This window comes from Malurus melanocephalus, unplaced genomic scaffold (genome assembly GCF_030028575.1).
Source record: "Malurus melanocephalus ecotype Western Australia unplaced genomic scaffold, MMel_1.1 scaffold_44, whole genome shotgun sequence".
NCBI lineage: Eukaryota > Metazoa > Chordata > Aves > Passeriformes > Maluridae > Malurus > Malurus melanocephalus.
The window spans coordinates 1,621,138-1,643,337 of record NW_026623276.1 but is presented as its reverse complement, the minus strand read 5'-3'; positions in this window follow the sequence as shown (position 1 = coordinate 1,643,337).

The following is a 22,200-nucleotide window of genomic DNA, read 5'->3' as shown; positions in this document are numbered from 1 at the left end:
AACTCCAGCTTGCCTGATAGCATGATGACACATCCTGATAACCTCCTGTGCAGCAATTATGGTGGAAAAAAAGCCTATGAGGTGATCCATTTGGTTCTGCCCGTGTTCAGCATCACATGCACAGAATTAGGATGACATATTCATGAAGTCTGGGGGCTATTTTGTATGATCTAAGTGAATAAGTCTTGCAAATATAGTCCAGCACTTCCATCATGCTACATTTTCTCAATAAGGAAAGAGCTTTTTTCACCCATGTGATATGTTTTTCTAGTCCTATTTCCTTTTATAAGCCTGTAAATCATAAAAAACAAGAGCATGCAAAGGAAGTGGTTATTTTTAAGTAACGCTAAATACACTCATTGACAACTCTCGTTGGTGTCTCTTTTTCTGTACATCCTTGCTGGATCACAAATAGCACATAGAGTGCCTGATTTGGAAGATGCTTGGAAAAGGAAAAAAAGTTAAAAAGTAACATTGCATCATTTTGGCTCTGGTGACTGTAGAGTACCAATTACTGCATCGCTGATGTACGAATCTAACGTCACAGGTTTTGGAGTGCTCAGACACATACATGGAGGAGAAGTTCAGATAGGAAAGGACATCCAAACATGAGCATTAGGGGAGCCAGAAGGATTATGCATTTTGGAAATAAACATTTTCTTCTTGTCCTTACCAAAGRATATATTCTTCCAGCTAGCATTCTRTGAGGGTTATTATATTCCTGCTGAAACAATGGCATAAAGAATTGCAAGTAAATCCATTAAATGACCAAAATATTGAAGCGTAATTAGCTGTGTTTTCCACTGAGTACTGTAAGGACTATCTGGTCTACTCAACATTATCTTCTCAGCTAAGAATCAGAAGGAAAAAAACCCTGTGTATCACTAGAACCTCAGGTCAACATCACATAAAGGTCCATAACCAGAGAAGAGAGTGAAGTAAAAAAGCACATAGAAAGATAGAATAACAGATTTAAAATAATAAAGCAGGTAATTTTTTTTCAGAGAAGCTCTTATTTGAAAAGAAAGTCATTCCAAGTCTAGTGGAATCTAAGAAAAAAATATATCATTCCTTTTGATAGAACTTTCCAGTGGTAAGGAGACATGTAGAAAATACTGACTGAAAAAAAGAGGACAGCAGGGCATGGAAGTATTCTTGAAGGAACATGCAATGAAGAGCAATGTAATTCCTGGGAAGGCCCTGCTGCCATGATCCCTGAGGGAAGCACTACGGGAGCTCAGGATGGCTGCATAGTACCATAAAAACACCAGGAGTGTGTTTGTCTCTCCTGCATCAAAGAAAACATTAAATCCAGGTAATATGAATAGTGCAATGAACGTGGGAAATAGCACATACAACAGAAATCAGAAGAAAGCAGCCCCTTGTAGTAAGTCCAGCTAACTCCCTGGACAGGGTTCTTCTTTCTGTGGGGAGATGGTGAGATTTTCCTCCAATTTTTTGATTAGGTCAGTTTCTGCAACACTGCCACAGTTCATACAATGAAGAAAAAATATCTTCCCATTCCACTGCCATTTTCACATATTTCATCTTTGCCCACCTTTTCATGCTGCTGTCTTCGAAACAGGAGCCAAAATGAAGTTCTACCATGTTCTCACTTGGAACAAGCTTTCATTTCATCTTTCTCCTTGCACGTAAGATTCCTTCAAAAGCTGGAGTGTGCTGGGTTGTGCTTTCACACCCGCAAGGGAGGAGAGTAAGAAAGATCCAGGTTGGCTTCAGTCATTAAGCTGTATCAGGACCTGAAGTAACCAGCTGACTGAATGATCCATGGTTTTGACCACTGAAAACAAAAATGAACAGATCAATGGAAGATGGAGCTCCCAAAAATAGAAGGAGATTGCTACAATCATCTCTTCCTATCCTGGATTTCACCAAGCCTTTCTCTTCCAAACTGAAGTGGTGTGTAACTTCAAGATGACAGTGCATTGAGATATGGAATGCAGATTCTCAGCTTTGATGAGAAAATAATCTTACTTTTTGCCCACTCTTATTTAATGAGTTAACGAATTTTATCCCAGGAAGAGTGGTGTGAATGATAGAGTACTTCAGTTTGCCAATAATTCATAGATTTTGAAATACAGCCTAGTTCCAGATGGAAAGGAAACTGAACTTGTTAAATTTACATCTGAAAAAAAAAAGAAATCCAGGAATGTTGGGCAGAAAAAGAGATGTTTTTCCAGTAATTGAAACAGTTTTATTTTACTCTTCAACTTAAAAATGCTAACTTACTATGAAACAAAACAGAATTTTAAAATTAAAACAATTTTACCAAACAAAACCAAAAAAAAATTCATCTAAAATGTCAAACTTAGTTATTTTGGCATTGATGAAACTTTATGCCTGCTCTTTTAAAATTAAAACCAAGCTAAAAATGCCTTATTTAATTCAGTAATTTGATTTTAACAGAGTGACATAATATGATAGRATATGCTTGTGTCTAGGTCTCTCTCAGCTTGTGTCCTAAATCCAGACTAATAGGATTCTCAAAGCAAATACTGAGAAACACGTAACAACAACCCTATGTAATTATCTGATGGCCGCTTTGAAATTTATCTTCCTTACAGATTAAAATCCTTCTTTTAATTTGAAGATTAAAGGGTCAAGGGTTGGAAATTTGATATCTACATTGCTCAGTGACTTGAAATGAATATATTAAAGTCCATCTGATTGCACTGTAGCAAGCTCTAGTGGCAACAATGTGAAAAATCAATAAAGCAAAAACATAAATGTAACATCCAAAGAGTAATCTGAATTGTAGGATAATCCAGTGGTAATTTTACACTACTATAGGGATTTTTTTCCCCCCAAGGGTAGCATTTGAAATTTGAAATACCTGGTAGCTCATTTAAAAGCAGTATATGGTACTGCACTGAAGTCTGTATTAAAATTTGCACTTACAACATGTGTGGCACATTTTAGGAATTAAACATAGTTCTTAATTTGTCCCAGTAGACTAAGAAGAAGTCTATGTATAAACATGCATAATTTATATTATATGTGCAGTGGAGCCTTTTCAATTTTTTGCTTTTACTGGATTTTGATTTATGAGTKCCAGTAACCTGGTCCCAGGTCAATGTGCCATGAACCTCCTGTAAAAGTCATCTGGTTTTACCTCTCTGTCCACCGTGTGTATGTACAGAGAACTGGCATCTCCCCGTATTGGAAACCAGATTACATTTCAACACAGAAACACAAAACATGTGCTATCCCCCCCTACTCCGTATTTTTTATTCCTGCTCCCATATGGAAGATATTCCAAAGGCAGTTATGGACAGAGATATTCTCTTCATGGCATTGTTCCTCCCACGGCATTGTATCCACTGCTGAAGTGAAATTAATTCTTCCTAGGTATTGATGGTTTTAGGGAAATTGTCTCTAGAGAGCAGATGCATTGAGAATGGCTTTCATTTGTATCTGAACCTGTCAACAAATGCCACGCCAGTCATAAAACTGAATTGCRAGGGAACTTCAATCCCTCTCTGGCCTTTATTTATAAACTACAATTATTGATGTCKATTTGTCATCTATGGCTGTCAATGGAATATATCATCTGACTTTTGGTGTAATTACATTTTGGAATTCCCTCTGCTGAAAAGTTCTTCAAGAGAAACTGTTTTGTGATTGTCTCAAAACTAAACCTACATAAAACTGTTCATAAAAGCTTCATCAGTAGCTCCTGGGAATTACATTTCAAAGACTTTTGTTCTTATTTGCTCTCACTTGGACTCACCAGAGCCTTCCACTGGCTGCACAGAAGTACAGCAGCCAAAGCTACTGGCATAGAAAGKGAAYCTGCTGAAGAATTTGTTTTAGATGYTGATTTGTWGTGAAGAACAAAGRWAAGATAAATTAYGCTTTTTGGCTGAATATTRCAATAGMTATAGAATTAATTCAGTTTTCACATTTTTTTTAGAAAAATAAATGTTTGTGTATGGATGGTAACCTCTTCAAACTTAAAGTTTAAAAAGATAGCTCTATGTTGTAAGGTATGAAAGGTAACAAAATTTTAAATTTTTCATGGGTTAGGAAAAGTTAGCAAAGAACATGTTAAATTGATGAACAGTCATTAAGGAATTTGGAAGTGACATTTACTGTGCTTTAGTGCTGGAAATGTTCAATGCTTCATAATCTTGCTAATTACCTTTGTGAACTTTTTTCTGGGGAAACAATTCATTAGTATAATTTATTTCATTAAACTAAACTGTGACACTAACATGCTAGTAAATAAAAATGAAATAAAGTCTTTAGCAGGTTCTTCTGAAACATGAAATCAAACTAGCCCCTTGAAGTAATACTTGAGAATGTAATTCATAATTCAGTTGGCTCCCAGCATCTTCCTTAGGAGAAAACCAGTGAGTTCATGCTATGCTGAGGAGAGAATTTATTCTATAAATGGCTAAAATTTCTTTTTGTTTCATAGTCAGCCTGGGCAAACAGGCTCAACAGTCAGTTTTCCCTTTCCACCAATACAGCCACTCTCTTGGCAATCCAGTTAAGAAAATAGGAAGATATAGAAATAATTATTGGTTTTCTCAGCCATATTTCAAGATTATTATTTTTAATTAAAAATCRGAATATTAAATCAAATCTAGTGATTAAAAATCACTGCAATAATTATGGAAATGTTGTTGACTCTGTTCATCAAAAACTGTGGCTTTGTGAATATCATTATTTTGGAGAGGCCTCTTTTTAGCATAAAAGCTGTTTTTTGGGAAAACAAACTTCTGCCAAGGATGTGTATCAAAGACTTTTCTTTAGTAAAGGGGTTAAGAGTGAGTAAGCAGCCCTCAAAAAACAGCAGAGCAAAGGATCTCAGAGGCTGGTGCCTTGCCGTGATGGATAGTGGCTTCTCATTATGGATGATCTCACTTTAYATGTCTGATAGTTTATTTTAAGCCAATTCATTGGAATATTATGCAATTACTGTCATAAAAAAAACTGATGATGATGAATATTAATGTTATTATTTYTATTATTATTTTAGAAGAAGAAGATGTATACATTCTCAAAGTTTAAAAAAAACTGTCCAAGGAGATCATCCTGGTAAATAGGAACAACTGGATGTGATGGTTTTGTCAGGGAGTCATGTTTTATCCCAGCCATCAACTCAGCCCCATGCAGCAATTCACTCACTCCACCATCAGTAGGACTGGGGAGAGAATTGGAAGGGCAGGAGATGGAAAACTTGTGGGTTGGGATAAAGACAGTGTCATAGGGAAAGCAAAAKCCATGCATGCAAACAAAGCAAAACAATGAATGAATTCCCTGCTTCCCATAGACAGGGAGGTGTTCAGCCATCTCCAGGAGAACAGGGCCCCATCACACACAGTTGTTACTTGAGAAGATAAACACCATCATTCCAAAAATCCCTCTTTCTTGTCTTTCCTCCACTTTATATGCTGAGCATGATGTCACATGACTGGAATATTCCTTTGGTGAGTTTGGTCACCTGTCCAGGCTGTGTCTCCTCCCAGCCTCCCAGGTACACCCAGCTTCCTTGGCAGCATGGCAGTAATAAAAGCAGAAAAGGCCTTGGCTTTGTGTGACCCCTGCTCAGCAATAACAAAAACATCTCTGCAACAAAAACATCTCTGGTCCCTTTACCAACCACCACGAAAAAAATTAACTCTACCTCATCCAAAATCAGCATGCAGGGTTTTGTCTAGACATATATGCTCTCATTACTGAAGGACAGACTCTTGCCTTCACTGAGCTTGATCATCATGAAGAAAACAGTCTCTGGAGCAATGAGAATTAAATAYATAAACACCAATTAAGCTCAACATGTTTCCATCAATAGTGTTTCATATTTAGGGAAACCAGACAGTTAGTTATGTGAGGGATGCAGGGAATAGAAGGCACCAGMTTTCCATCCCAGAGCCCTTCAGAGCATTTGTTTATGACCAAGAAGCAGGTTAAATGTGAAGTCATAGATGAACATCACTCTGCACAAAAATGAGGTAAACTGAAAGAATTCACTTAACTCTCAGTTTTAGTTCTGTCTTTATTACACAGAAGATCTCATCTGCTTAATTCAAAGTCTTTAAACACWCTAAGGAGAAAAGAAAAAGTATGTTGTTCCATAAACTTATCTTCATCTGCTAGTGCCTGCTGGGAACACCTTTCTGTATTGCCAGATTATGTTGYCAGAAAACAAAATCTTTTAAGCCTATTTTACCTGACTTAATTTTCTCCTCAGTTATTGTCTTATAAATCAGGATTTATTATCAGGCATCTCATCTCCAGAAATKCTAAAAATATGAGCCAGGCTTTAAAAAGTGTTTCTGACTCTGCCTTTAGWAAGGCAGATGGGAATAGTTATTGGAGTGAAAAGCTTTTTGCTCATCCTTTCCCTCCTTTGACGCTGCAGAGTTCTGTGCCACAACCCACTTGCTGTGTAAACTTCCAGCCACCTCAGCCCCCACCTYRGCTGTTCCAAACAGCACATTTCCAGCATTTTCTTGATGAGTTTACTCCTCAGATGTTTTCCTCTCATCTAGCACTAATTCTTTTTTATTCTACTCTTCTTTTACCTGCATCAGCTGTAAGCTTCTTCCTTGATGCTTCAACTACCAGTATGCACATCCACGTGCACGTACATATATACACAGATAACTACATGCAACTGTGTGTCTACAGCTGAAAAACAGAAWTGGCTGGTGGGGAGAGGGAGAGTGACAGAGTTTGCATCTGTAAATGCAAATATCCCTGCCCGAGCTATACAGTCAATATACAATAATACAGAATTTCTTATAGGTTAAATCCAAATTTTGATAAGGGAATCTGAAATATTCATAAATTATATGGGGGGAAAAAGCACTGGGAATGAGGTTCCAGATTGTGATTTGTTTGTTATAATTGAAATTGTTATAATTGAAATATCATGATTTCATAGCAGTCTTCTGAATTCAGTAAGTCCACCGTTGTGTGGACAATGTGTGCAATTAAGTGAAGAGGGCACAATTCAGATCTCATTTGATCTACAGAAAAATTAAAATTTTGCTTTTACAAAACCTTTATGTATTATATCCACATCCTATCCAAAGGGACATTAGAAGGACAAATCAAACCTTAAAAATTAAATCCTGTGACAAAATGCAATAATGATAATAATGATAATGATAATAATAATAATAATAATAATTATTATTATTATTATTATTATTATTATTATTATTATTATTATTATTATTGAAATAATTACTATAATTATAATAATAATTCTAAAATCTTGGTAGTTTATGGTAGGTATATTTTTTTTTTAAAACATCATTGCTCTTTCTGCTATGGTCACAGATACAGAAATAAGTAAGCAAAAATTATTTTGTCTGACCACTCCTAGGAACATTTTTCAGCCATTTTGAGGTGGAGTGGTCTGCTGGCAGGTGCTGAGAATGGGACATACATCCTTGTACCCTAACCTTTTCCACCACAGGTCCTGTGGTAGTTAATAGACATATACCATATCTCTTGTTTACATTATTTTATTTATAGTCCACATGAAAGAACAAACAWTTGATTAATTAATTATAAATAATTAATGAAAAAGTTACTGTAATTTATATTTTGTTCTGTACWGTGGGGTTTTTTTTCATATTTATAACCAAATAAAGCCCAATCTAACTTCAGGTACCTTTTCTGAACTTGAAAATGCAATCAAATAAAAAGAAAACCAGCAGCTGCTCCCCACTGAACAGTAATCAGCACATTAAAAATTAAGCTAAGCAATATTCCATCCCTGATATAAATATCAGTCATCTTCGGTTCCCTTTCTCCCACAAAACTCCCTAAACAAGCAGGCCTAGCAGCAAACAATAGCATGAAATCCCATCAGATCGAAATGCAGAGAAAAAATCAAACTGCTAAAGCTTAATTAACAAAAAGGCAACCAGAAAACAGGCTTTTCTCTATAAAAGACAACAAGACAAATAAGTCATTTGGTACAATGGCACTTAGCTCTGACTCATTTCTTTAATAAATCTACCAAAAAGAAAGATTATCWGGATTTTGCTTTCCCCAGGACTCAAGGGGAACAAAATATCCCYGCTGGGTCCAAGCACTGATGACCAAGGCATCCTGTCTCTGGTGTCACAGGGTCACCCATGACCCACTGTTCTCTTCAGCCAGGGATGCTGAATCTTGCAAAGACAGAAGCCAAACCTCAGTGGTACCAGCTCTGCCCACACATTATAGCCACAGTCTTTGCGTCCCCRGCAAACTCATGAGTTCCTTCTTCCTCCCACCAGCCTCTTTTCCTTGCAGCCACCATGCCCTCACTCCCCACTTGCTGTCCCCTCTGAGCTGATCTCTGCCACCACAGCACAGTGCTGTCATTATTTGTCTTTACTGGTGCCACAATCCATGCACGAAGTCCCATCTTACGCTGTTGCACTTGGTTTCCATCAGCAGCTTCTGATTATTTTTTGGGCAACATTGTGAAACTTTTCTCTCAGTTTAGTTATTTCATTATTGTGGCTGTAACCCTTTGGCCTCTGTGCTCAGAASCTGTCATTATTTAAAATGGGGAGCAGACCTTTTGTTCTTTGTAGAGCTCTTGGTTTCCTAGAATGTACATTCTTTTCCTCTGTTTTCACAGTAGCCTCCAGTGTTCCAGGCAATGCACTCCATCTGTTATACACCATTYCTCTCAACAAATGGCTGAACGCAGACCAAACATTCAAATGTTGCCTTTAAAGGAGAGCCTGCTGGTGTTAGATCTATGCTGTTTACACTCAGGTATATGCCAGGAGGTTATTACTATTTGGGGACTTTTTGCTCTTCCTCAGGTATGAGGTTTTATGGCTACTACAAGTTGACTTAATTGATATCTTAAAAAACAATCTGTCAAAGAGGGGATGCTACCCATATATCAGGTAACAGCAATATAAATATSTGAAAAGTTAATGAATTAAAGTTTTCTTGTATCAATTCTCTAATCATTCTTTTCACCCACTTGTATAATTTCTAATATTGAAATTGTTACTAYTAATAATGTTTTAGGGGTTTGCTTCATGTCTGTTTCAACTATACTGATGATGTTCAATCACAATCAAAATAAGTGACTTGTACAAGCTTTCTTTCAGGTTATTTCTAAAATCTTCATGKATCATACCATAAAAGTGATATATATAGCCAATCTTGTTCTGTAAAAGTTYATGTGGAATATTTGCGACATTGGGAACTTTCTACAAGTTACTAATTCATGGTAGTGATGAGGGAGAAATAGCTGGCMAAACCAGGCTTTTTTGTCAATATGGATCTTAACGAGATTCCCACATGGAGRTAAAGGTTTGTTGTTGTTATGCAAAAAAATCTAATTTTTTCATTGTAAATATTTCCTTCTGTAGTATAAGCAAGCATTTCTTCTATTATATTTGTGCACCAGCCATCTCTTCCCTGGATCTTGTATCTGTAATATGCAGATACAATTCTGATCCAGGTAAAATTCAGTAYGTGACATATTTTCTGTAAAGTAATCAGCAGGTAAAGTACAGAAATAATCTTATCAGCAGGCCTTCCTTTTTCTGGCTGGGTGCCAGGTTAGAGCCATACTTCCTCCTGTTTATCCTCAAARCAAAATGTACACAACAAACAAGATCAGTACAGGGAAAGGGCATAGAAATGGTAAAAATGCTGAAAWGTTTAGGTGCAGGAAAAGAACAAACAGTGATTCTTCAGTCAGGATAAAAGGTCTATGATTAAGGCCTGTGTACTTACATCAGACATAGTGGACGGAAGAACAGAATATTTTCTCACTGTGTCACATAACATCTTTAAACCACAGAGGTGGAGAATGTTGAAGGAAATGCTCAGGAAGCAGCTTCAGAATGAAATGTGGCTCTTGTCAATATGTCATGCTATTTCACTCTTTAACTTATTGCTACCAGGCATGTGGGAAATCCATGCTCATCCATGTTCAAACAACATCAAGAAAATTCATGGGAGAAAACTCTGTTGAACGGAAATGCATAACTTCTGCTTCAGGAAGTGCTCAAACCTATTTCTTGGCCCTGAACAAACATCCTGGGGTGTGGATGACCAGACCATTCAGAGGTCTTTGGAGCTAATCTGCATATCTGTTCTGAAAAGAAACACCACTGCTTTCCCTGTTGCCMTGCAGACTTTGAGAGTTTTTACAAGGGCAGAACCAATTTGCACATATGGACTTGCTTGATCACAGTCAAGGGACCACTGTCTCAGAATAACCATCATCAGAACATCCAAGCCAATGAAAGAAATTCCAGCCACAAAAAAAGAGGAGAAAAAAAGACTAAAATAAACGAAATAAACACTTCTGTCCATGCAGCAACAGTGCTTGAACAAGAGGGTTATGGAACTAACCTGTCTCATTCTGTGGYTGGTTATACATAGCTTGCAGGAAAAGGCTCCAAGACATGGGTTTGCYCAGACCAGAAAAGAAAAAAACACTGGGAAACACAAGGATCTCCCAACATCTGAAAAATTTTCTAGAGAAAAATAGGTGAGCTGTACCTTCACAGCACCTAGTTACAGGAGASTAATCTATATTTCTCATTTTATGAGAATTTCTGTAACTATGAAAGAAAGAGAAAAATATTTGCTGCTCCCTCAGAGCCTTTCTGCCCTACTTCTTGTAAGAAAGCACCCTTGGGAGTTCGTGCAATTGTTGTTGTGAAACAGCCCATGCCAGAGAATGGTTGGTAAACTCAGAACCACTGCATACACACCCTGCCTGGATCATCAGGTTTTCCACACTACTCTGTGTAAATTTGAGCCAGTGCTACTCCAGTGAAGACAGTAAGTTAGTCCATAAATCARGATTAGATCTTATCTAATGAAGGCAGACAAGTAATTTCTTCACAGGCAGTAGAAGGGAAAGCCATAGGCTAGTCTGTATTTGGCCCCCATCTATATAATTGTAGGAGACCTTGTTTCCTTTTAAAACCTATGAAAAAMCAGGCTCTTTTAACTTGAGTATACAAGATCGACTGCTTTCCTGGCAGTTTTCTGGCTTGATTAACAAAAGAGAATTGCCTTTAATTTTGCTTGATATTCTGTAACTAATAATGATACTCTTTTTGAATCACTAGATGTCAAGTGACACAGAAAATCCAAATATTTACCATGGGAATAATAAGTTTTCCATTTAAGTAAATGTTCCAGCTCTGGTTTCTACAATATGTGCTTAAAAAAAAAAAAAAAAAAAAAAAGCCAGTATTCTGCTCAGAAAAGGCTAATCCAAACTAGAAAACATGCAGAAATGGTTACAAAAATGGACATAGGGAAGAGACTCTCCCTTTGAACACAGAAACTTGGCTTTTTGAAAGAATATGACTGCATACCACAATGTATTAGGATTATGAATATAAGGGATAGGGAAGAACTGTTTGCATAAATAGGATAAGTTATGTAGCAGTTTTATGGTATTTATTTTCAACAATATGCTAGCAACATTAACAAAATACACAGAAAGTGTTGTCCATATCAGGAATGAGAAGAAATGAGAGCAACATATCCATTGATAAGCATTCAAAACAAAAGTTTGAGCTTGTTTGTGGAAAAAAATGTCAGAGAGATATTTATTGGGGGTAAATTTTGGGCAATGAGATACGTGGGTTTCTGTTCTTTAAGAGCCTAATGGRGGAAAAGGACTTTGTACACAGGCAAAAATGTATTTTGAGAGAGCAACTTTGATAGCAGTGAGGTATTTGCATCAGCAGTGCCAAGGACTACATCTGAACTTGTTTCCCAGGGAGACAGGATGTTTTCCAAGAAGAATATCATCACACCTTGAAATAGCAATAGACTCCCCTCGCAGAGTAAGACAGAACAGCCAAGAACAGCTTGACCTTTATGGGGGCTGCTAGGTGATAGGGCTGTATTTATTTGCTTACTTGCTCTTGGTTGTGTAAGCGAAGGCATGGTCCTTTATTTGCAGAACTTTGCACRGCCCCCAAATCACAGATACAAAACATCTGTTTGCCTTCAGACCTCAGCTATAAACTCCAGCAAACTTCTCATTGGTAACAAAGTGATTTGGCTTTTGCAGCTGTTCTTTAAGGGTACCAAGCCTTCCTGGTTGACAGYAGGCAGAGAAAGCACTGAGTGCTTGTTTGTGTGACTGCTGAGGGGAKCACAGACTTTGCCTCTCTCTTCTAATGGGGTTCCTATAAAGTGAGGCACCTCACAAAGCAGGCAGCACTCAGAATGCTGCACTTTGAATGCATCAGAGCGCAGTGTGATGCATCTTTACTTACTCCTGACAAAATCCATCTCTGAAACTCCAAGGAGTTAAATTAATCGTCTTTCCTTTATGTATTTGTATATCAAATAAAGGTACAATAATGCACTCAAATCCAAGAATAACTTACAGTGAASTGCACCCCCTTTAAACTGTGTATAAAATGGGGTAGGGTGGAAGCTCTGGATTGCACTGGTTTCTTCAGCCTCTGCCAGCCTTAGCAAGTGAGGGCAGAGTRGAAAAGAGAGAGAGGGCAGCATTCTCCTTAAAAATTGTGGACTTAAAAAGAAACAGGGGCTCTGGGGCAACGCAAGTACAATGAAACGTAGGAGGTTACTCAGTCCCTCTGTTCCAGGACAAAATGTGCTCTGTTCCCCCCTGGAAGAAWTTTTTCTGACCTGGTTTAAAAATTCTCAGGGAAAGAGGTTTAGCATCCTCTGCAGGGAGCTTGTTTCAATGTTTCACCTTCTTAACAGATGAAAAGGTTTTTCTAGTCTGCAACTCATTTCATGGTCGAAACATGACCAGAAACAGCATGAGAGGATGGATTCAGCAACACGATCTGAGCTTTTGTACAGACAGGATCTGAGATATGAGACATCTGAAATGTGTGAATTACTAAGAGTAAGAGCAAAGTGAACTGATTTCTTCTTGTCCTGTCCCTCTTTTTTGTACCCCCAAAGTCCACATCTTCATGGTCTGTGTGGCTGACCCTGCMCACTGTAAGAAAGTGAGAGTGAGTGCGTGGGATCAGAGCTCCTTCCACCCTTTAGCCTCGCCCCATCACCTGCACCTGCCTTATGAAGAATAACCACCAAAGCAAGTCACACTGACATGGGCCCCAAGGAATCATTTCATTTGCCATTAATCTGCATTTTAGTGAACAAGGGTTTGGACTTGTGGGGTTTTTTCAATGATGCATTTTCCTTCTATTAATTTAACTAATCCTTTCAGAGTGCCTCTGCAACATCCTTGTAACAATGAGTTTCATGGTTTCACTGCCCAGTGAGTGAATAAATATCACAGAGTCACAGAACCATAGAATSGTTTGGATTGAAAGATCATGTAGTCCTAACACCCCTGCCACAGACAGGGATGCCACTAGATCAGGCTGGTAAGGGCCCAATCCAACGTAGACTTGAACTTCTATGGATGGGGCATCCACAACAGKTCTGGACAACCCCTTCCAGGGCCTCACTGCCCTCTAAGGAAATATCTCCTTTTGTTATCCTGATCCTGCTGTCTTTTTCTTTCTTCCCCCTCTTTTCTGCAGAGGATCTGCAGCTTCGGGAGGTTGATAGGAGAAGAGCAGAGTCAAATCTAAAATAAGGTAGGTCTGTCTGTTTTCTTATGCTGAGCTATCCTACACAGAGACAATAATTCTCTTTTCATGCCACTTGCTCTTATAAAAATTTCCATTAGCTGCTTATTTGCAAATTTGTGTATTTCCTACATAATAAGATGTCTTTTGAGGATGTATGACTGGGAAATTTGTATTCTTCACCTTAACAAAAAGAGAAAACATTTATAGTGTCTTCTTCATTGATGACAATCTAAGTCATGGCTTCAAAGTCTGGAAAGGCAAGTGTATCAAGAGCCTTTTAAGGCTGTTTAGTCATGGCATTGCTGCAATCCATGCTTGCAGTTTGTGGGAAGTGGCATGTGAAACTAGACTTGCAAAGCAGAAAGGCTACAGCTAAAAATAATCTGCTGTGATTAACAGATGGACAAAGGTGTGAGGGATCACTCACAACCTGAAGAGCATCTCCAGAAACACGGGTTTCAGAAGGCATGGTGATGCATTGACTAGCAGGTCAGTGAGTATAAATACATAATAATCAGCTCTGCCTATGAGATTGCCATGGCATGATGGAAAATTGACCTTCCATCCAATTCACCACTAGCAATTATCAGAGGGGGTCAGCTACACACAAAGATACCTCACTGTTCACTGGGGCAGCAGTTGAATCGTAGGGACCATACTAAAGAAGCTCACTTTGGTGCTTTGAGGTTGTGAGGGGGGCTTATGGTGGTTTCTTTTTAAGCAGAACTTGTGTGTRCATCTAAAGTTTGGTTCTTTCTATTTGCAGAAGAAACCAAGTTTTTGTATTCTCTTTTGGCTCTAAACTCACTGGAAGCYGAACTCATGAATAATTGAAAATTAAAATTGCATCTGCTTTACTGTAAATCTTTCTCTCTATGCACTTTATGACCCCGCCCAGAATTAAGCTTGCTATGTGCAAGAAATAAAAAGAAACATAATAAAATTATGTAATTATCTCAAAAACTTTAAAGTTATAAATTTCTCATAATTGCTTTGACATTTTCCATAAACATTAAAAATTCACAGGACTAATTTTATGGGTCTGAATTCTTCTTGAAATGCAAGATTATAGTACCTATTGTTATCCATCATTAAACAATGCTTTCATGTTAAATAACACTTTTCTTCTGTAATATATACAGATCCTGTTCCAGTATTTCTACTCAAAGGCACAAGCACGTAATTAGCCTTGCCTGGTGGGGACATTGTGCTATATTCAGGCTTTTTAAAATTAAAGTTATACCATAAAATATGTTTAAGTATATCTGTCAGCATCTGTGACATCAGGGGAAAAAAACCAGTTTCTAGACTATAAAAGACTTTCTAAAAAAGCATCACACAGATCTCATTAGTTTTGAAGAGAACTAAACACCTCAATTTTTTTTTTTTTAATCCAGCTATGAGTCAGTGCTTTGTGAAAGTCATTGCTGAACACTTTCTGGAAGTTGAAGAAGTTGTTCTCAGATCCTTCACTCAGCCCATTTACTCCACATAGCCTCCAAGTGCTCAYTTTAAATCAGTAAGCTCAGTGAAGAGCACACTCCTAGTACAAATCAACAGAAAAATAATTACAAGCATTTCAAGATTTGCAAATATATTTGGGGCTAGCAACAAAGTGGCCAGTTATTCCTGCAGATAATGGGATCATGTATTTATCAGCAAAACAATTTATTTCATGAGTTGTTTGTCTATCTTTTCTGAATAAATAAGTATAAATACATAAGTGTTTGTTTAACAAAGGTGTATAAGTACTAAYCTAAATTTGCATTTGCTCTAAATTTAAATTCATCTGTAAATTACTGAAGTTCTATTCTTCTTTAAATAAAATTCCACTGATGTGAAAGTGATTTTTAATAATTCAGTTTGCTCTAGGGTTATCAATGGTGTACAGAGTCACTCACTGCTTCAAAATAATGGTTGAGCTGTCTTTTCTGAAAATGCCTTTCATTTTTTTCAATGAAAAATGTCTTACTTCCCATTGCCACTGATATCAGGCAACMTACCAGAAAGTAATTTTGACCATCAAAGGTAGAAACCAGTTCAGGATAATCTTGGGTGAATAAGAGTGAAAAAACTGAAAATATACCTGCTAGATAAGCTCTATTTGGAGATTAGTCATTCTGATAGAATGTGTAATGTTGATGTGCACACTTTAATCACAAATAAGGGCTGTTTGTTTTCAGTGTTTACAATATCAGTGGATTATTCTTTCTCCTGTTGTTGTGGTCATTTTACAGAGCAAGTATTTTCAGTGCAAATATTTCAGTATTTAAGCCTTCCTGACTATTCAAAGTAATTTTAAAAAATGCAGATGATGGGCCTCTTAACATCATGTTCTGAGAAACTTGATAAACTCCATTCTGAGGAGCTACCAAATGCAGTGACATCCCTCATTTTAACTTTAGAAAATAGGACAGACTAGAACATTCTCAGAGGAAAAAATTCRAAGAGTAATTTTCATATAATTGAGGAGGTACCTCCCTCACTGCATCACTTTCTAAATGTCCACATATCTTGTACCCTGGATAGGTATCTTGGGTGGGAAACTGGAAAGGATGGTTCCACAGAAATGAGACACAGCCTGGTGGAAAGGTGCCTTAGGGTAACTGCTATTTCTTGCTTGAGGTTGCTCTTGTACAAGAAAAGGCTGTAAGTATTGTTTAAGTGTATTATCATTGCCACCACTGCCCATGGGAAGACAATGAACAATGAAATCTAATTACAAACAACAGATTTTTTTGTCTTAAATTTTTAAAAAAAGGGGGGGGGAGGGTTTTGAATAATTTGAAACAAGTGCATTGGCAGGTGTCATTGCCTCTGTTTCAGTCAAACAATTAGATCTCGGAACTCTGACATTTCTGGAGGCACAGATGGCCATAGAGCCRGTGGAAGGGAAAGTGGGTTCTGCCCCCAGGAACTCATTGCAATGCAGAGGAATTGCTCCATGCAAGACAGCACCACTGCAGTTTAATGCAGGTTGTAATTCTGTATCCTCAACATGGTATATCTCGAGCCATTAAAGAACAAAGAGCAAATTTGATATAAGGAATACTGCGTCCCTGGCAAGAAGGGCAGTTATCTGCACCAAAACATGCAGGCCACTCAACACCCATAAATCGCGGCTCTTTCTTTCCCTTTCAGACCCAGAGCAGCCAGGGGAGAATTTACACAATACACCAGTGCCCCCAGCAYGTGTGTCCGTGAGCGCATGTGCATGGAGGGGGTGGTTCCTTTTGCCACCCCWCGAGAGAGCACAAGTCTGCCAGCAGTGTGTTATGACATCTGTTTTTACAAACTCAATAATGTTCAGCATGCTGAGAAGCCAGGGCGGTTTTGATGGATGAACCCACTATAACAGCACGATAACATTCTGCGAGCATGCACAAGGGATTAAGCGAGACACCAGCCCACTTCGGCGAGGTCAGGCTGTGCYCAGAATCTGAAAGGATGTAATATTAATGTCTATCTAATTGGTGAATTTGTCAATGCAGTGTTGCCATTAAATAGGCAGCCATCTGGACCCCAAGGTTTATGTGATCACAGCTGATTGTCAAAACAATGGCATTTCACTGACCTTAAGAAATTTAATTAAACTGTTTTATTTCTTCCCATGCAGTAAAGGTACACAAACAGATAGCTAAGAATAAGGTTGTTGCAAGGGCTGCTCCTTCTGTTTTCTACAGTGTAAAATAATTTTCACCTAGACATATATTCCTGGTAAATCTAAAATAACACGTGCAGCTGCACTGACACTTTGAGCAAGTCWCATTTCCTTTCTATGTGTTCTAACGACTCAGCCACAGGCAGAGGAGATTTTTCCAGAAATCAGTACTCTGCAATTTGATTCATCTTTTTTTACTTAATAGCTTATTTGGTACATTCATTGCTCAAATTAGAGCTCAGAAGCTGTTGTAGTAGCAACTCAGTAACTTTTCCCCTACCATTATTTAAACCATTGTTTTATAGCCATGACAATAAGAAAGAAAAAGTGCTCTTTTTTTTCCACACACTCACCCCTAAGGTACAGAAATGTGGGACAAAAGAAATGTCCTGGGTGACTGAGGTTCTCCCTCTATATTGCAYAGTTCTTTTCATAAATGCATTGAACACCATCTCAAAATAAGTTATTATTTCTCCTACCAGACTGGGAGGTTGGTTGAGAACTTCAGTGTTCTCATGGTTACAAACCTTACTTTAATCTCCATCTTAAAATTATTCATGGCCAGCTCATACCCCTTTGTTCTAATGCCAACATTGCCTTTTAGTTTAAACAGCTCTTCCCTAGTGTTTACCCTTCCTGTGAATTTATAGAATGCAATCACATTCTCTCAGCTTTCGTTTGGCTAGAATGAAACCCAGTTTTTCAAATCTCTCATAAAATATACTCGCTGCTCTCCTGGACACGTTTTCTCGTCTGCCTCTTTGACACCGTGAGTTCACGTTCCTTGAATRTCAAAGCAGGGATGCAAGCAGCATTCCATATTCCCTCTAGCAGACACTCTAAAGAATGACAATGATATCACCTTTCTTTGCTGGAAATCTTCCACGTGAGAAGCTTTTTTGCTTCYTCACAGCAGCTTCACACAGCCATTTCCTCATCATGCTGGCCAGCTGGAACTCAAAGGCAAACACAAACTCTGTGGTCCAGTTTGTTTCAATGGAGGGCACGTAGCTCTTTGCATCTCTTACAGGATTTCCAGGGCGTCACCTTTATCTTTTTACAGTGGGATTTTCTTTGGGTCAGTCTTTTAAAGCCACCTCGACTTTTTTATAAGATATACTGGTTTTCTTTTTGCCAGTGCCTTTCAAGTGTGGTCCTCACAACTTGTATCAGCAAATTCACCTAGTTTTGTGATGAACAATAAAGGTAAAAAAGGGGTTCCTGTAACTTACAATATTTCTTCATGCTTCCTGTTGTGTCTTCCCCTTGAGATATCTTCTGACACAGCTTATGTCTTCACTAATAATTTTTCACACAATGTCATATCAGCTGTTTTGTTGAAGTTCAGAGAAATAAGATATACTACAAGTCAGTGGTTTATAAAATGAAAGATTTTTTATTAATTTAGAATTATAATTATTCTTTTTAGCCATTTTATTTTATTTCCATTTCTTCCATAATTATTTATTTCAAAATATATTTAAATCTTTATATGATACTAAAATCTGAGTTGCAGACCCAGTGTTTCATATCTTTGTTAGTTCTAGAGGGAGTTTGTTTGACGTAAAAACAATACAGTTACAATTCCTTGGCCATGTGATGTTGCTCCAAATTTAATTTTTTTTTTTTTTTTTTAAATATTGCATTATCTGGAGTTCAGTTCCTTGCTATTACTCTGCCACTTTCCAGGAGGTTTATAAGCATTTCATTTGAACTTACTGTAAGCAATGAGTGCATACCGGTGGGAAATTGGTTCATTCTATGCAAGAACAAATACCTTGAATTACTTCATCATTTTCCATTGTGCCTAGATGAGCTATAAGCAAGAAGTTTCTCCAGTAACTCAACTGCAGACTGCATGAAGATACAATAAAATAGTGCTCCAGCACATGGGGGTGATACAGGTTTTTATAAATGTGTCAAAWACACAACYCCACTGATGTGTTGTGRGGGAAAAGGGCCCCACAAGCCTTGATTCTGAAACTCATCCAATTATTGTGTACGACTGAGGCCTGGGAAAAGAAAGGGATGTTAACTGCCCACATGAAGGAGGAATGCTGCATCCTTGAGAAAAGCAGATTGGAATGCAGAATTGATAACGCAGGTGGCTGAAAATTATAAGCATTACTAATACTGTAGCTTTTGCAAACTCACCAATTATGCTCTGATTACTAATTAAACAGCTGTCTCTTGACCAATGTATGTTTGACACAAATGTGTACTCTGGTTGCTAAAGTGGATAAAAGAGGCTTGTCCCACAACTTCTTTCTTTCTGTTTTTTCACCCACTTTTGTGTGTTTTGTATCTATTCTTTTCTGTCGCTGTTTGGCCAGCAGCGACAGTCGGGCATTTCTGTTTTTTCACCCACTTTTGTGTGTTTTGTATCTATTCTTTTCTGTCGCTGTTTGGCCAGCAGCGACAATGTGTTGCTTTTGTCCTGATGGGTAAGGTGCAGAGAGAGATGCTTTCAAGTGCTCATTGGACAAAGTCTGTATGGCAGGCTTATTGTTCTGTCACTTGTGAATAAAGCACCACCTGCAACTTCTGGTGACGCGTTTGTTTCAGTGACAGCTCATCTTTTAGTAGCAGAAACTTCTATAAACTCSCATCCTGCAGTTACTACCGTGTCAGTGCAGTACCAGCACTTAAATCTAAGTGTCCATGAGCATATCTTTCTTCAGACTGTACCACAGGAAGTTGTTGAGCATGTGCTTGATGTTGTGGTACCCTCTGCTAGTTGCAGAGGATTCACATMGTTTCAGTCCAGTGGGTCAGTCCTGCACATTTGTAATGCGTCATTGGTAGAGTGTGACAAAGCRATTTGAAATCAGACTCTGATTAAAATGCCTGGTCACACACTGGGAATATTGTTAGTTAGTTAGAACAAAGTTTTTCCCCCCGTGAATCATTCTGCAAAACTGACTGTCTTGAAGGTTACTTGTAGTACATTTTTTTGATCCCAGTCCACCAAAAATGAACTGCAGACACATTTCTCATCGGTGAATTAATTATCCTGTGGAGATCAGTCAGGGAGTGCTAGAACATGCTATTTAACAACCTTTGGGGAATTGGATCCTTTTTCAAATTCACATGGGCTCTTTATTAACATGGAGTTTGGTGGTGGGAAGGAGGTTTGTGATAAAGGTCAGAGCTGCTCATTAGAAAGCTAAATGAAATGTGGTAATGCAATTCATTCCTCTAGGATTAGAGCCTATGCAAGTGAAAAAAAAAAAAACAAACATGTATCTACATGGTACTGTAAAAGGAGAGCAGTTGTACAGTATTGTAACTTTGTGTTACTCTCAAGTGAATATTATCAAAATACTTTACCCTGGCCCTTCCAGTTATACCCAAATACTTCAGGCAGCAACTGCTCCACAGGCTGGTCGGACTTTTTCCCTCCAAGGTAAAGCATTCAGACKGAGTGTTTGAGTCAGCACAAACACATGGGAAAATGTAGTTTCTGCTCTCAGTGACAGAAGCAGAACACCATTTGTTCCAAAACTTGAGTGCAGGACAAGAACAAGGTGGTAACGTTGGCCTTGGGTTACGTCAYGTGAGCACTGAATTTCTCAGCCTCTGGGATGTTGTAGCCCTGGAGGAAAGGTAGGTGACAGCTGTCAGTGTCTTTAGCATTCACAGAAGTTAATCTTCTCCTGCATTAAGTCTATAGTCCATGAGGATGCAGGCCAAGCTGCTTTATTTGCCTGCTGGCTGTCAATCTAGTTAGGAATGTCAGGTCTCTAATAAGAGCTTGAGGCGCTCTGTGGAGTCGGGACTGCTGCATAAGGGAGCTCAGATGCTTCTCAGAAAAACTTAGCTTTTGACACTGGATCTAATCTCCTGCTGGTAAACACCGATGTTGCTGGCTGACACCGGTATATCTGTTGTGAGGAATGTTTTTTGACATTTTTTGAGGCTTCATGAAKCACCATATAAGTGCTGCTGGGGAGGAGCTACCCTCATGCTATCGTCCCAATCCTGCCATATCGGAAGCACAAATACTCTKGGCAAAAATATGAATAAAAAAATATTAAAATGTTACAAATGTGGAAAATGGTAACACAGAGGAACAATGGATTTTTGCATTCATACTAGGCCAAATCCCTGGAAACCCTAACCATGGTCCTACCAGGAGGACTGACAGGGGTTATTGCAGCAGAACTACTCCCTGAGGACGACAGTCACAAGTGTGTGAGCTGTGAGAGAGTCCATTTTACAGGGCTGATTCCAATGCTTTAAACCAACCCTTCACTGTCTCCCCTCTCTAATTTGTATCCACATYTGACAGCTTGTTGACAGCTCATTAGGAAAAAAACCCACATGTGACCAAAGCACTCAGTGCAAGCAGAGAGATCTGCTCTCTAATTGCAARCTATATTGAAATCCGAACTAGATGTGGCACTGCAGATCAAAAACCAGCCCAATTAGCGTGTTTATTAAAATATTTTTTAAATTATTTGAATTATTAACTAGTATATAACATAATAGCCGTAACAGTCTTGTGGGAGTCTAAGCTGTCGTAAGTGGCAAATCAAAGGAAGTCGGAGAGGTTTTCAGATTTCTTTTTTCCTGAAAGAAGGTATGGTATGATATCAATGGCTTTAAAACCACGTCAGCTCTGTCACTGAACAGGAGCCATCTGTGGACAGGTGCCTCTGGTTTCAGTCCAGACTGCCACCAGCACTGAATGCAAAACCACAGCTGTGGTAAGCACTGTAAAATTTAGCCACTGTTGGCTCTTGAGAATTTTTTTTTTTTTTTTTTTACCCTGGTTAAATTTAAATTAACTATTTGGGCTTCTATTTCAGGGTTAAGATTGGCAATTCTGTTCATTAGTTCTGTTCTCAAAGAGAATTCTTGAATTAAGGGTGACAGGTTTTTCCTAATATAATGCAGAGACTACAAATCAAACAACTAGATTTGAAACTTCTCTGAGAAATTGCTGTATCCTTAACCCAAAGGAGGTTTTTC